The sequence below is a fragment of the Ambystoma mexicanum genome, chromosome 3q (genome assembly GCF_040938575.1).
Source record: "Ambystoma mexicanum isolate Mex_15411 chromosome 3q, UKY_AmexF1_1, whole genome shotgun sequence".
Taxonomy (NCBI): Eukaryota; Metazoa; Chordata; class Amphibia; order Caudata; family Ambystomatidae; genus Ambystoma; species Ambystoma mexicanum.
The window spans coordinates 634,106,608-634,114,116 of record NC_090926.1 but is presented as its reverse complement, the minus strand read 5'-3'; positions in this window follow the sequence as shown (position 1 = coordinate 634,114,116).

Sequence of the window (7,509 nt, the reverse complement as noted above, 5' to 3'; positions counted from 1 at the left end):
TGGCTCTCATTGACTTTCACTGGATCCCACTGCACACAAAAAACTCCTTCAAGTCTTGCTGCATCATCTGTAAGGCAGTCTCCTTCAACCCGGATGCCTCTCAGAGAAACTCAGCATCTCTGGTGGACAGCGAAGTACCAGAAGCCAGGACATGTACAGAATTGAAATATACTACTGCAAAAAGGAAAGGAACAGAAAACAAGATTTTGCTGCCTACACCTCAAGACTATGGCACCTCCTCCCTATCAGCATCAGACCTGCCCCCACAAACCTACAATTCAGAAAAAACTCAAGACCCACCTCTACAAGAAGTCACTCCTCCTCACTATCTAGGCCATCACATCACCGCCCCATGCCACCTAACTCACTAGAAGCCATCCACTCCTCTCTTCCCTGCCACCCTGTACAGCTGTACCCCTCCTCTGTGCCCCTCTCTATCCTACCCCCAATGTATATCTGTTCTGTTGTTACCTCTGAAGAGCACTCCGTTATGCATCTGTACTGTTTTATACCTCCATAAATTACTCTGTTGTGTAGCTGTATTGGCGTTTACCTCTCTAAAGGACTCTGTTGCTTCTCGAAGCTAGGTCTGCACTCAATAAATACAATAATAATAATAATAATAATAATAATAATAATAATAATAATAATAATAATAATAATAAACACTGCATGCTCTACGTAGAGTGCCACTGGGCAGCCCATGGTGATGGTGGAGGATTTTTGTATGGCAAATGCCGCTGCTGCAAGTGTTTGTTCACATGGAAAATGTCCCTGCATGTCTGCACTGCACTTTAATTAGCCAAAGGCTTGTATCCCAGTGAAGTATTCTGGGTAAGGACAGCTGTCATCACCTCACCATTGGAAACTGAAAAAAGGAAACGCTGTTCATTATAATCTGGCATCACTAAAACAGGTGCGTTACTGAGTGTATTCTTTAGTTCCTTGAATGATTCAATCATTTCAGGTGTCCAGATTATGGGGCCCTTCACCTTTTTTGCTTCCTTCAACACTTGTAGGAGGGGTTTGGTGTAAGTAAAATAATACAAAATCCAAGACAGGCAGTAATTGCACAGGCCCAAGAACTGATGCATCTGCTTCAAGGTACCTGGCTGTGGTGTGCCTTGCACCACTGCTGCTCTTTCTGGGGTAACCATTCTCCCTGCTGCTGATATTATCTGCCCTAAATACACTACCTCTTTCTGGCAGTATTGCCGCTTCTCTTTGTGAACTTTGTACCCCTTGTCTGCCAATAGTGCAAAGAGTGTCTCTGAATAATTTCTACTTTGCACTTCTCTGGTGCTACACACCAGGAGGTCATCTACACACTGTATCACTGTGCTCTGTGTTTCCAAGTTTCCTATGTCCATTTGTAACACTCTTTTAAAAAGGCATGGGGGTTCACAGTACCCTTGTAGTAAACAAGTGTGTTGGAATCTTTGTCCTTGGTAGCTGAATGCGCTGAGGTGCTATGACTCTGGGTGAAATGGAATGGAAATGAATGCATTATTTTGTTCAACGTCTGTGAAGTAAGTTGCTCCTTTGGGTATGTTGCTTAAAAAAGGTGGCCGGATTTGGCACCACCTGGAATTCTGCTTCTACTATATTGTTTAAAAAGGGGTGGTCATGAACCATCCTCCAAGACCCCCCTTTGCTTTTGTCACTGTGTATATAGCCGTGTTACATGGGGCTTCTGAGGGACGAATGATGGATGCCCTGTTTTCACAAAGCTACAATGATGTCATAAATTCCCTCATCAGCTTCTAGTCACATGCAGTACTGTTTGACCCAGGTCAATATTGCCCCTGGTTTCAGCTTGATGTGGACAACCCCTAACCCTTTCAAGAGACCCACATCATTAGGGAAACTGGTCTTCATTTCTCTAGTGATACTATTCAAATCCTCTTATAATTGTGCTGATAGTGTTTTTGCGAGAGGAACATTCTGGGGAACCCCTCTGTGTTCTCCAACCAACTGACATGCAATGCATATCTGAAACACCATCTCCCCAACCTCATCATCATGTGTAAAAAGCTGTTTGACCAACAAGTCAAGTTCTTTGCTGGGTTAATGCATAGGGCAGTACGCCATTCAATGCCTTCATTGTCTGCATCATATGGAATCACCTTGTCTTTCTTTGATGTCACTGCTTCTAAATGTATAACAATAGTGGTGCATGGTGTTACTTCCCTGTGTATTGCTGGTCTGAATATACATTCTGGGGATAATCAGAATGTATGGTCTTTAGTCTTGGGCACCCATCCTAGTGATATTTGTACCCCATAAAAGAATAATTCTGGGTAAAGTGGTCTACCTTACAGAGTGCTGTGGGCACAAAAGGCCTAAATAATTGCAGTAACCTGTGTATAATACACACCTGGGGCATTACACACTATTTTTTTTTTTTTGGAAAACAACATTGTCATGTTTAGTTTCCTTATAATGTCTCAACCAAAATGTTAATTGGTGTCTCTCTTCATTAATATAAGGGTGCTACAACCTCTTGTGTGCCTATGGTAAGTGGCAAATCTTCAGGGAAAGAAACCATTACAACACCGCCAGAAAATCCCTGCATGTCCATTACTTTGTCAGAAAAAAAAAATCTTCCTTCCTTAATACAAGACTTGGTAGCTCTTGTGTTGACCAAAAATGAAGAAGTTCTGTCACCTCTCTTCACTGCATGTCAGAGCCCTCTGTGGACTATCCTACTGGGAATTGGTGTTTGTGTCTGGGAATGTTAAAGGGTTACCTCCAAACACTGTCACTCCTCTTTAGTGTGGTACTGCACCATGGGGTAACACATTTTTGTTCCACTACTGAGCAGGGGCGTGCACCTGTGTTTGGAGTGGATTAGTTTGTGGGTATTGGGCAACTGCTGTTGTTGGGCAGTGATCTCTATATTTTGGGTAACTGGGGGCATCTGCTGTGGTGTGCTTTAAGCATTTGGGGGAAATGGGAATTAGATCAGTGGGTGTTGAATCTGTGGCAGTTGCATCTGTGGCTGTGGGGGAATAGGTGACAGTCTGATATGCAGGGAAACCACCACAGCCATATTATTCTGGATGTCTGCTCCTGCACTCATGTACAAAATGTACTGCTTTCCCGCAAACCCAACACAGTCCTCCCAACCTGGGTCTTGTGACTCCATATCCAAATCCAGTTCTCCTGCCTCCATGGAAAAACACCCCACTATTGGAAAATATCCTCCTGCTGGAAATGACCCCCCTTTGCAGTGAATACCTCCTTTGTAGAGCATACTCCATCCCTCCAACACCTCCCTGTGAGGGGTTGTACACATTTTGTCCTTCTGTGGTGTTTGTAATTACTGCTCCTTCCATACTGAATTTAGTTAATTTATTTTGTACCAAATTTGCATGTGCCTACTGAGCTTGTTCTACTTTGCTTCTATCTTTATCCTGTTGTTCCTTGCTATGTGCACTTGTATCTCGGGCCACCCTTTCATCTCAATGCCTCCAACTTTCCCAGTTCCATCTGTACGTCTTCAAGGAGACCCCTCGATAATATATGATAAAACCAGGGATATTCCTAACCCATGTTTGTTGCATCTCCAACCTCTGCATCTCCTGTATCTGTTGAATGTATTGTGTGGGGTCCTCTTTTAGCCTCATAGTATGAGCTAGTATAGCCCTTATGTCTGATGTATCTGTGTACATTTCCCTTAGTACTTTCCATACATGTGCTTGCCAGTTATTGAATGGCGCACCATCATGTGCATTGTTGCACAGTGTTATCCCATCATATCCTGCCTGTCTCCAAAATCTGTCTGCGTGTGAAGAGGTGCACACGCACATTATATCTCCTACAGCCAGGGTAATCCCTGCTTTTTTTACTCAAGGGGATGAATCCACTTACATGCACCTGCGGTGAGGGACATCAAGCGGTTTTCCTTGTCCACATTTGGCCAAGTTATGTATTGAGAACCCCCTAACCTCTCTGTAATAGTGGGAACAGCGTCCCCTGCTTCTGAAGCTGTGATGTCTCCTCTCCCTTCTTGCTATTTAGTACAGCTATTCTGTTGGGCTACCTCCGAAGCAACTCGGACCATGGCATCCGCTCGCTATCCTGCCAACAGACCGTGTCCCATGCTTCTTCCATTAAATACCCTCCATCATCACTCACTGATTGTCCATCACCACACACTCATTTGCAATACACTTCTTCCAGGGAAGAGACGTCTCTAATCTGTCCAGATGTCTACTGATATGTTGCTACCACTGTGCAGCACTCATTCTCCTGCTACCATGCTGCTCTTATGAGCTCCTCCTGTGCTTCTTTTAATGCATTGTCTATCTGTCTTCAGGCATACTTTCCTATTTCTGTAATGAGTTTCTATCAGTGTCTGCTGATGTGTTCCTGTCAGCGTCTGCAGATGTTTTTCTAGTAGGCTCTGTTGGATTCTTTGTCAGCCCTTTTTATTCTCGACTGCAGGTGCTTAACAGGGATTGTATGGCCTGCAGCGGTCTCTAGAAGAAAGGACCCATAAAGGGGTCGGGTGCAACCCACTGTAACTTCCATCTTGGTTTTGTGTGTCTCATTGTTAGGGACATCCTTCTCTTCCTCATTTTCCACAATTCCATATGCTTTGACTACTCTTCCGTTTTCCCCTTTGTGTGAAGACAATAAATATGTATAAATGTCTTCTGAAATTTCTTTTGCATGCGTGCCCTTTGCAGGTCATTGTTCAAAATATTTTCCTGAGATCCCCTGTACCCACTTTGCGTGGAACTTTACTATTTTATCCCTGACCTGCAGTAGTGTCTTGTATATGTGTTCCATCGAAGTGTCCATAATGTCAATAAACACCCATCCCTCCCTATTCAATATCTACCAACACTTTTCCAGCAGAGTCATATACTCTGTAAGGGGTCAGTAATGTGAAGCAGCCAACTGGTTGTAGTTTATTCAGACAAGCACCCAACTCCCTTCCCCAGCTTCATGTACACCTTCTTGTTTACAGTAGTTTCCCCACAGATGTATTACCACTTCCCTAAGTGGATCCCTGCCTCTGTCAGGCCTACTCCTCTAACAAATGTCTTGTCTGCAGGCTCTCTCGCTCTCCTGGTCATTCCCTTACTGTGGCTACCATCTATCGGGCACCTGGTCAGAGCTCCTCCTTCCTCTCTGAGTGGACGGACCACCTCTCTTCCCTCCTAGTCTCGACCACTCATCTGCTCCTTCTCAGAGACTTCAACATCCACCTGAATGCTTCCTGTCCTTCCTCTGGACTCTTTTTTGCAACCTCTGAAACTCTCTTTCACTCTCTATTCTCCCTTCTGGCCCGACTCACTGTGCAGGGCACACTCTGGATGTTCTGATCTCCTCAGACCTTCCCCTCTCTATCCCTCTCACCACCCCTCTCTCCTGGAGTGGTCAATTTCTCCTTTCCTCCCAGCTCAGCCTCTCTACCCCTCAGGCCAAGCCACCTCCAGCACTACCACCCACCTTCTCGGTTATCCAACCAATGAAGCGTGTGTCAGTTGAGGCCTTGACCACCACTTTCTCACCTCCCATCCCCCTTTGGTTGACTCACACCCTGACACAGCCCTTTCCATGCTCCACTCTGCTATATCTGATGCCCTTGTTGTTTTTGCCCCTGTCATGTTGATTCACCTGAAGCCGAAAGCTAAGTGCAACTCCTGGTATGACTCAGACCTTGTCACCATCAAACGCAAGTGCAGGGTTGCTGAAAGGAAATGGCGTGCCTCCGGTACATCCTCTGACAAACTGGCCTGCTGCCTGCTCCAAAGGCAATACTGGCTCTCTCTACGCACCAAGAAGAGAGCTCACATCCAAAGCTGTGTCTCTGCAGCATCTAACAACTCGACAGAACTCTTAAAATCTGCAGTGAACTTGCCAATCCTGCTGCAGTCTCTACCTCACCTGTCACCTACCAGGCCCTCCGCACGGCTCTGGATTCTCATTTCATCTCTAAAACTCAAGATATCCTCTCCTCTCTCTCTCTTCCTCTCCCCCTCCTTCCTCTACTCCCTGCTCTTCCTCTGTCCCTTCTTCGGCCACCTCTCCTCCCTCCTTCACTGCCTTTCCCCTGTTCTCCCCAGACAAGGTTTCTAGACAAGTTTGATCTATTAAAGTCTCGCCAAAACAGGTTCATCCCTGTTGCTCAAAAAACATCAAAAACCCCATTGACACCCTGGCTCCTGCTCTGGCCAACTTCTGCAACCACTCCTTTGTCACTGGAGTCTTCCCTTCCCCCGTGAAGCACTCCCTTGTGCACCCTCTTCTTAAGAAAGCCTCTGCCGACCTGTCCTGCCTGGATAACTATCTCCCAATCTCCATCACTCCTTTCCTGGGCAAGCTCTTGGAAAATCTGGCCATCTCCCAGCTTAATCTTCACACTGAATCTGTTGATTGAGTTCATGACCATCAGTCTGGCTTCAGATCTTCCAGAAGCATGGAAACTGCTCTCCTGAACATCTGTGAAGACATGCTCTCCATCCTTGATTCCAACACCCCCTGTGTCCTCATCTAACTTTATCTCTCTTCTGCCTTTGACATCACCAACCATGCCATTCTGCTCAACCGTCTCTGTGGTAACCTGCTTTCAACAATCAGGCCCTGTCTTGGCTGACTTCTTTCCTCTGCGACCGACTCTCCCAGTTCCAACTTGGGTCCTTCCTCTCCTCTATATCTATCTCTACCTGTGGTGTTCCCCAGAGGTCTAACCTCTCTCACTGGCGTTCAATCAATACTTGGCACTCCTTGCTCACCGCATTGCTGCTCTCTGCCCAAAATTTCAGTGCTATGCGGATGACACTCAGCTCATTTTCAGGCTCCTTTAGCCACCTCTTCTCCTTCTCTCATCTCTGACAGTCTCTCTGCTATCCAGGAGTGGTGTGCCACCAATTATCTATGCCTTAATGCCAGTAAAACTGAGATTCTCCTCATCGGCACACCCGCTCCCTCCTTTCCTATCACTCTCTGGCCAGCCTTTCTTGGCTCTCTTCCTGCTCCCTCCTGTGAGGCTAAAAACCTTGGGGTCATTTTCGACTCCACACTCTCCTTCTCCAGTCACATCTCTGATGTCTCTAAGAACACTACCAGCTACACCACCTTAGAGGTATTCTCCCTTTCATCTCCCTCCCCCAGATACTCACTGTCTCCAGAGCTCTGGTTCTCTCTAGGCTAGACTACTGTTACATCCTCTTTCTAAATCTGCCTGCCTGTACTCTCCGCCCCTTGCAACTCATCCCAAACAGGACTGCAAGACTTGTCCTTTGCCTCAAGCCCTGAGATCGTATCTCTCCAGGACTGAAATCACTGCACTGGCTCCCAGTGTCTGTGAGGATTAAGTACAAAACCCTCTGCATTGTCCTCAAGGCCTTCTGGGGACTGGGTCCTCAATACCTTCAACCCTCTCTTCCTAAATATCTTCTTTCTCGATCTTTTTGCTCCTCTGCCTCCAACTCCCTCTGGGTCAGTCACTTCTCTGAGCAACGAGTTGGTGATAGATCTCTTTCCTCGGTTGGG